General features: G+C 30.9%; 1 pseudogene; it reads right to left on the bottom strand.

Moving 5' to 3' along the window:
* Window positions 1-5,776: 5,776 nt before the first annotated feature.
* LOC147942127 (uncharacterized) lies at window positions 5,777-7,311 on the bottom strand (annotated as a pseudogene).
* Window positions 7,312-9,509: the final 2,198 nt, after the last annotated feature.

Here is a 9,509-nt window from a genome sequence, read left to right as displayed (position 1 = left end):
AGTAAACGGGTACCGAGTAGCCCGATCAACGGTAACTCCCGCCAAATAAAGCGTGGATTTCTCCATACTAATCTTCAGCCCTGAAATCTTAGCAAACTCCTCAAACACACCAACAATACCTTTGATAGACCGCATCTTACCATCAGTAAGCACCATGAGATCATCCGCAAGCTCAAATGAGTTAACCCCAAACGCTTACAGCGAGGATGATAACCAAACAACCGCTCCCCCGCCGCCTTATCCAACTTTTTAGAGAGAACATCCATACAGATGACAAAGAGGTAAGGTGATAAAGAACAACCCTGTCGAAGGCCTCTACAGCTCCGAAAAAAACCCGCAAGTTCCCCATTGACCTGAACTGAAAATGAGGCTGTAGTAACACAATGCATCAACCAATGGATGAATAACTGCGGAAACTGCATAGCTGATAGAGTCTTGGAGAGAAAGGACCACTGCACTAAATCAAAAGCTTTGGAAACATCAATCTTAATAGCGCACCTGCTAGAGACCGAGCCCTTGTGGTAGTCCTTAACCAATTCAGTGGCTAATAACACATTCTCGATTAACAACCTATCCGTAACAAAAGCCGATTGATTGCTTGCGATAAACTTTGGGAGCACGCGCTTCAATCTGTTTGCTAAGATTTTCGATATCACCTTGTAAAGCACGTTACAGCACGAGATAGGACGATAATCCTTCATTTGTCTAGCTTCCAACAACTTAGGAATCAACGCTAAAATGGTGGTGTTGATGCCCTTGGGCAAAAAACCTGTAGCAAAAAACGACTGGACCGCCAACACAAACTCCCTTCCAATGATCGACCAGGTAGCTTTATAAAACTCCACCGTATATCCGTCCGGTCCAGGAGATTTATCACACGGCATCGAAAAAAGGACCGTCTTTACCTCATCACCCGTCACATCCCGGGTAAGAGCTTGCTGATCCACGTTTGAACAACGAAAAGGCAGCAAACGCTCTAAATCATCAACAGTGGCCCCTTGAAAATCCCACGGAACGAACTGCAAAAATTCTCGAAAATGCCTTTCAGCCTCAAGTTTGATATCAGCCTCCGCCACAACTACCCGACCATCAAGACACTGAATCTCCCTAATACTGTTTCTGGCTTCCCTGACCTTAGCCGCTCGATGAAAGGTTTTATTGTTTCTATCCCCCACCTGTAACCAATGTAACTTCGACTTCTGCTTGAGATATTTCTCCTCCAAACCTGCCAGAAAATCTCATTTTTTATAAGCCTCTTTTTCCTCCTCCATGGCCTGAGACGAGGGGTGCAATGCAGTGGCTTGTTGCTTCTGACAAAGTGTGGTAAACGCCTCCTTTGTTTTCCGAATCAGATCCCCCATTCTTCTCTTTGCCATGCTCCTTAACTTTGCCATGCTATTTATATATATCTTTCTCTCCTTCTTTTGGACAATGAACACCGACACTATACACTTTACATTTTTTTTAGGGTTTGTTAGCATTTTAGTACATTTTTAAAACTTAATTATCAAAAACATACCTACACTATTTATAATAGAAAAAGAGGGTGTTGTAAAATAGAGAGTAGTAGAGATAGAATTATGAGTGGGACCTAGTGGATGGAAGAACATTACTAAAACGTCCTAGTCAAGGTTTGATTCTATTTTTATTTTTTTAAAATTCTTTTTTCTTCTTTATTATATGCTCCCAACAATGTAAAACAAAAATGCTAGCTAATTAAAATTTTAAAGATGGATAATAATTTATGTTCTTTTTATTTGTAATTTGATATGCATTTTGTTTGATGATTTTATTTGATAATGTTAAATATTTTTAACAAATTTTGTATCTTGTACACATTATTAAGAGTACAAATTTCTGTACACATTAATAAGTGTACATATGTAATTTGTTTAATTTTTTGGTTTCTAGATATTTGTACAGTTGTTTGTACTACAATGGTTTTGTAAAAATTATATCTGTATACTTAATAATATATACCGACATCTGTACACTTAATAAAATGTTGAGACAAATGTACACTTAATAAGGTGTATAGGCATGTGTACACTTAAAAATGTGTATGGATACAAAATATATATAATATATTTAAAAATTATTAAATAAAATTTATATCAAATTGTAAAGAAAAAAATATAGATTCTTTTGTATTTAAAAAGTTTTCTAAAAAAAAATTACATGAACACTTATTTGAAAAATCAAGAAATAGAGAGAAATAGAGATACAATTGCATAAATGTAATTTAGAAGATTGCTGAATGGCAAAAAAGGCTGAGAAAATAGACAAATAGTGATAAATGTGGTTTTTCTAATTATAGATAGTGAATGTATTTTTTTTTTTAATTATGCTTGAAAAATGTATCATTTTGTCAAATATCTTTTTCTTTTATCGTCCTGTAATAACTTTTTCTAATTCTTTCTTTATGATGAATTATTATCACTTGAAAAGATGAAAAAAAGAGACGTGTAAAGTTGAGTTTCACACGCGCAAACTTAACAAGTAATTGACAAAGGTACGATAAGTAGATAGATTCCACTTTTTAGTACTTAGCGTTAAAAAGTGTAATTAAACTATAAGTAGTATTTGACAAAAGAATGTGGTAATAAATAAATATTGTACATGTAAAACATGTTAGAACATCATTAGTGGGGTTGTTAGAAATATTGTTCATGCAATTGCTTTCATTAAAAAAATAATAAAGAGAAGAGAGAAGAAAAAACCAGGAGGAATGTTGCTTGGTGGAGAACCGAAATAAACGTTTCTCAAAGTAAAATGACATATATCATTTATTCACTGGTAGACATATTGATAAATAATTAAAGAAAGAATATGTATAATAGATTTTCTTTTTTTTAGTTTTCTGAGCAACATCTTGTACTCCACTAAAGATGGTCTTACAGTTTTTAAATAGTTACTGTTAAATCCTTTTTATACAATGAAAACATATACCATATGAATATCTTTCAAACTTGATAAATTATTTTTTGTAAACATCAAAAACTTGAATTGAGTTCACTATATATATATATATATATATTACAAAACCAAATTACGCAAATGTTTTTTTATAAAAAAAACTAAACGTTTCTTTTCTGTCAACTTGATTCGTTAACTGATCCATATTTCTGATTTTTTGTTCTATTATAAAAAAACATTCACATATTAATTTTGTCTTCTTATGATTTGATATTATAAATATAAGATTTCACCAATGTTAGATTGACTAGTGGTTAATTCAAGTAAGTAAATAACGTAGACACTTAGAACACAAGTGTAAATAATATTTTCAATATCAAAAACTGGTTCTTATTCTGAAGACATATAGGCCTGGAACTAATTTATTGCGAAGCAAGTAAAATAACTATAAGGTTTCATGTCACATGTTTCGAAATCAAAGTTGATGGCTATGTTCACGTTGAATTTAAACTAAAAGTCGCCGGAGAACCAGACTTGTCAACAAGTGACCCATGAGAAATATATATAGTAAATCATTTGAAGAGTTGCGATTTAGCATGTATAACCATTAATGTGATATTTGATTTAGCAATTAGCATCCACATTATGTACTCTGCAAAGACACTGACGTACTATTCAATATTAACATATTTTTTTTGTTAGTTTTCAATATAATTATTTTCTTGGATTATATATTTATATATTATCCATTTTTGGGATTTAGCGGACAATTTAATGCTAGAGGAGAAAGTGTATCATGCACACCGCAAATCAAGAACTAGATATTTACGTCAACCGATTTCAGAAAATTTCGTAAGAGCAGTTGCTATAGATCACAAAACCCCGCACCTGAGTCATGGCTCGACACGACTCACGAGAGTCTTTTAATCCATCCCCGAAATTGTTTTCTAGAAGCATCCAATATTGTTATCTCCCATCAACATATTGAAGCCTAACACAAAATTTTTTTGGGAAAGTAAGGCAAAAGCAAGCGACGATGAAAACAAAACACGTCTAAGTCCACCAAAATAGAAAAGAGGCCTTAACTAGTGGTGAGAGAAAGAGTGCATACAAAAATGTAAAGAGAACGGACTAAACTAAAAGAAAAAGAGAACTCAATTTAATACACAAATTTATTGAGTGATAGCTAGAGTCCAACGTACACATGCAAAAAGATATAGGAAAACAACAAAGATGAAGAAAACAAAAAAGGTAGAGGAAGAAGCGCAATGACTGGGGATATAGAAACTATGAGAAATGTATCTAATTTTATTATACCCGACTTATATCAAAATTTAGTTAAAATCATGTTAAAATTATATTGATCGTTTGATTAATAATTAAGCAATGTTTCTATCTTTTTTTTTGTCTTTCTAATATTTGTTTGGAGACTGGAGTTTTCATACGTTGACTAACATTCTATATTCAGTGGCTAAGTAAAGATCTTTTGAATTTAACGAAGTGGATAGTCTTTGTCAGATCGGAATCTTTGTGGAATATTTAAAAGTTAAAACCATATTTTTCCTATGGTAAACGAAATAAGAATCATGTATTGACTGATGACTTTTGAGTCCAAATAGTTTGACTCACGTTTGCAACTTCGATATCAAATAGTATAAGAGAGAATATGTAAAGGCTATAAGACCAGAGTAATTACTATATTAAGAAAATTAAGATAACTTTCCGTTTAATACATGATTCTTATAAAGATCCCAACTTTGAGATATTCGAGACTATCTTTGTCCAAGTAATATATTTGACCAAAACATTAAAAAATAATAATGATATTATAAAGATACAGAGATTAAACTAAACTAATCACAGGATCATATACGATTAGTTTCTTAATTAGAGAAAAATCAAGTGGGGACTGTACATTTATTATTATTTTAATATCTACTAATGATTTAGATGTAGATGGTACTGGTAAGACAATAGACAAATTACGTAAGCTATACAGTTCCGATATACAATTGGTGTAGAAAAAATCGGACCAAATGCAGACGATTTAGTAATATTTTAAGGGATAATTGTTACATAACATATTTATATACATTATTTTAGTTTGTTGAACTATCATTTTCTTAATCATATGTTTTTTTTTTGGTAATGTTCTTAATCATATGTTTTTCCTTGGTATTTATTTTTGGTTACAAACGATCGGTAGTGTTAGAAAGAATTTGAATTTTTATATTTCCATAATTCCATATTTTTGGAAACTTGCAAAATTGTTGATATTTGTTTTAAAAAAAATATCATATTTGAAATTGATTAAAGTAAACAACATTTTACATATGGGATCGTTTATGGTAACATAGGATTTTGAATATAACAGAACTAATTTTACAGGTGAGAGTTTAATTTCGACCCAAAAAAAAAAAGATGAGAGCTCAAGTTTTGACCCAAAAAAAAAAAAAAGAGAGTTTCAGTATACTAGTTAATGGGTTTTCGACTTGAATCACAGTTGAAGTACACCTTCTTGTTTCTAAATCAAATATAAAAGCGCAACAGCATAATCCAGAATCGAATAATTTTCTTTTCTCATCGTATTAGCAACTTAGCAAGTTGTGTATGTGTTTAGGGATATGTTTTCTATTTTTTTCAATGATTACAATTTACAACTATGATATAATTGGTCTTTGCACAAAAAAATGATATAATTGGTTATACCAAATAAAATACTTCAATATTCATAATATTTTTAAAAACTTTTAAAAAGTAATAAATTCAAAGTGTAACAAACTCAAAGTATAACCCATTCGAGTAAAATATTTTAGTAATTCAAATCTAAACGTAATAAGAGAATAAGAGTGTAGAACATTCAATCTTCATTTTCTAAATCTTCACCATCAATATTCTTCAAGAAGTTTATCTTGTAACTCAGAAAAATCAAGTTCTCCTTCTGGTTCTTCTTCTACAATCAAAACTCAGTTTTATCTATTGACTAATAATCAACAGGATCATATTAGCTTTTGTTCTTCTTTCTGCATATAAAAATAAAAAATTATATATTACTAAAGATAAATAGTAAAAAATATATATCAAAAACTTTTAAGACTATAACTACTTAACATGTATTGTAAACGTAAGTTATAATGAACATAAACAAGATCGTTGAGTCTTTGATGCTCTAGCCTATTTCTCTTTTTGGTGTGAATGCATTCGAAGACGGTCTAATTTTGCTCACACCCAAATGAAGAAGCTGTTTGACTAAGGATATTTATTGCAAGCTTTTGCAAATCAGGAATATCACAACCAAATAGTTTCCACCATTTATCTACAAGTACAATAAAAAGATATATATTTAATAGCAAAAACATATTATACTAGCATAAATATAACAACAATATTTACCGGATCGAGTAGTTTTTTTGCAAGAAAGTGCCATTTCTCTAGAGAAATTAAGTTCTCGATCCCTATAGCAGCGAATGGTAGATACCAACATTGTTTCACTTAAACCACCATTCTGCTTTTGAATCAAATTTAGCATTACTCTTGTAATCTAAGGTTTCTCACAAAAGTTTTTTTTCGTCATACAAAAAAGCTGGATTCAGAAAATAAGCTGCTGCATAAATATCACGACGCAACACTTATCCCACCTATTATCAATGATCCTCTTATAAGACTCGGTGAAGATTTTTATTCTTCTTGAATATATTTTTGATGCCTGATCGTGCCCTATGCATCCCTTCATATACATATATAAGGCAAAGATGGGTTTCTCATCAGCATCACAAATACGCAACAAACGAATCAAAGGATTCATAATCTGCACAATCATAAAGCGCTCTTTCCAAAATTCTTCATCAAAGATAAGCTGTTTCACAAGTTTTGCTTTCTCAGATCTTGATATCTTTCTGAACTCCTTATCAACAACCATACTATGCAAATAATCCTTATGGGCAAGTAAAATTTGTAAAGCTACACAATTTGTAGCAAACTGAGTTTCCCCAGGACGAATTATCTCTCTCCAACCCGGTCTGTTTCTCAACCAGTTCAATATATGCTTATGATTATACACGCACACAATAATCTTTGATGCATAACTGGTTAATTTCTCCACCTGAGATAGTTTTCCCATATCTTCCAATATCAAGTTAATACAATGGACTGCACATGGTGACCATTATATGCTAGGATATCTTTCTACAAGCCTACCACCAACAGCTTTGTACTTAGGTGCACTATCAGTCACCATATGGACCACATTTTGGGGGCAAACAAGTTACACAAATTCTCTGCATTTGTATATATTTTTGAAGCATCAACTGATTTAATAAGAGTTATTCCTTTAGTAGAGTAGACCAAAAAATTGATTAATGGCCTTTGCCTAGTATCTTTCCATCCATCACCCATCAAAGTACAACCAGTATCAGCCCATGTACTCCTTAAAGAGTTCATAATTGAAACTTGCATCTAACATCAAACGTAGTAAACCAACACGTAAAACATGATAAGAAGGCCCAATATAACCATGACCAATGCTTGCAATTTTGCTAATCATTGGCTGATATAACGGGGAATTCACTGCATTCATGGGCATACAAACATCAAAGAAAAATAATGCAACTGCCATATCAATATCATGAATCTTTTCCTTACTTTGCAAACATGATTTTATGGTTGGTTGCGCCTGATCTTCTTAACCCCTTTTAAATTATGAGTTTATATCATTACTGACCTTTCTTTTCTGACTTGGAGGAGCACAAACTTGAGTAGAACCTTCCCCATCATCTAAATCATAAAATTGTTTATTCACTCCACTTTTCTCTTTTGCTTTATCCTCATTTTCTTTCAGAGATTTTCTCATTGTGTCTTGAACTTCTGGACTTGCATCCGTTTGTATTTCCTTTCAGTCCTGTCAAGTGTTGTTTCATTCTGTTGATCCCACCTCCATGATTTTTCTTACCATATAAATCATAAGAATAGATGTTCCATTTGAATATAGAGAATTCAAACTAGAGTTTAGAAGGAAAAAAAACCCTACTGAATTACGGCTATAAATTTATTCTTCTTTTAAGAAACCCTACTATAATGCTAATAAGAAAACTAGAAAAGGTAATTAATAAAAAGTTGAACCCAGTTTTAGTCGGTCTGTTCACTGGTTTTAGGGTTTTTGGTAGGTTGATATGGATTTTTTACCGATTTCATTTTCTTTGGGGTTTGATATTAACCCAAACCAGATATGCTACCGGTTTACGAGTTAACGTGGTTCGACAGCTGGTCCGGTCCGGTTTTGAAAACATTGGAAATTATCAAGTGATTTATAAAGAGTAGAGCATCTCCACTCATTGTCAATTGGTTTTGAGTTAGAAGCCCACAATAAAATCTGAATTTATTGTGGTATCATAATCACCCGATTATTGGGCCACCACGTGTATGTTGTTTCCACATATGCCCACACTTTAGATGGTCATGCCTGAACGCGAGGGGGATGTTAGTGTAATATATCACACATCGGAAGTTGGAAAAATTATGAAGTGATATATAAATGGTTAGAGTTTCTGCACTAATTATCAATTTGTTTTGAGTTATAAGTCCATAACTAGGTTAGGACCCACTGTACACCGCAAGACAAATTATTTATAACTAAAACATTTAAATTATAAGTTGTATTTATAAGTTTAAACCATATAATACTGAAATATAATTTATTTTTACATAATGTTTATTAATCAATTTAATTAGATATTTATATTCTTGGATATCGATAGTGTTAACAAAATAATGAAATGATGTTTTACTTGTTTAACACCAAATTAATGATATTTTAAATTTATATAAATATCAACAAAACCCGTCTCGCTATATAACTCTGTCCCGAGATATTTTAATCGCACTATATAATCTTAATTTTTAATATTTAAGTTTTGTATTGTAAATATTAGATTGAGTTGATATGTTATTTATTAAGATTGTTACAAATCCTATGTTATTCAATCATGGATTTTAAAAAGTCTATTAAAATTTACTGTTATTGAACTGATGATTAAAAAATTTACTTTAAAATACACTGTTATTGAACTGATGATTTAAAAATCTACTTTAAAATCCATTGTTATTCAATACAGTTTTGTGGATTTGGATTTTAATGATTTTTAGAATTCTGGAGGATTTGAGAGGATTCGTTTAGTTAAAAATACAGAAATCCAAATCTCATGGTTTTAGATGAGATTTGAAAGAATTTTATAGAAAATCATATCAACTTCCCTAAAATTTATCAAAATTCTAAATTTCCTAAATCCCATCAAATTCTCATAAATCATGGTTTGAATACACCCCCTAAATATTTATAACTAGATTAGGACCCGCGGTACACCGCGGGGCAAATTATTTATAACTAAAACATTTAAATTATAAATTGTATTTGTTAGTTAAATATGTTATAATTATATAATAATTTTTAATTTTATGTTTTAAACCATATAATACTGCAATATACTTTATTTTTACATAATATTTATTAATTAATTAAATTAGATATGTTTATTCTTGGATATGTTAACAAAATAATGAAATGATGTTTTACTGTTTAACGAAAAATTAATGATATT

The sequence above is a fragment of the Camelina sativa genome, chromosome 6, assembly GCF_030686135.1.
Source record: "Camelina sativa cultivar CO46 ecotype springtype chromosome 6, ASM3068613v1".
In the NCBI taxonomy this organism is placed as follows: Eukaryota; Viridiplantae; Streptophyta; class Magnoliopsida; order Brassicales; family Brassicaceae; genus Camelina; species Camelina sativa.
Note: the sequence above shows the minus strand (reverse complement) of the source record. Positions and strands in the feature narration are given on the sequence as shown.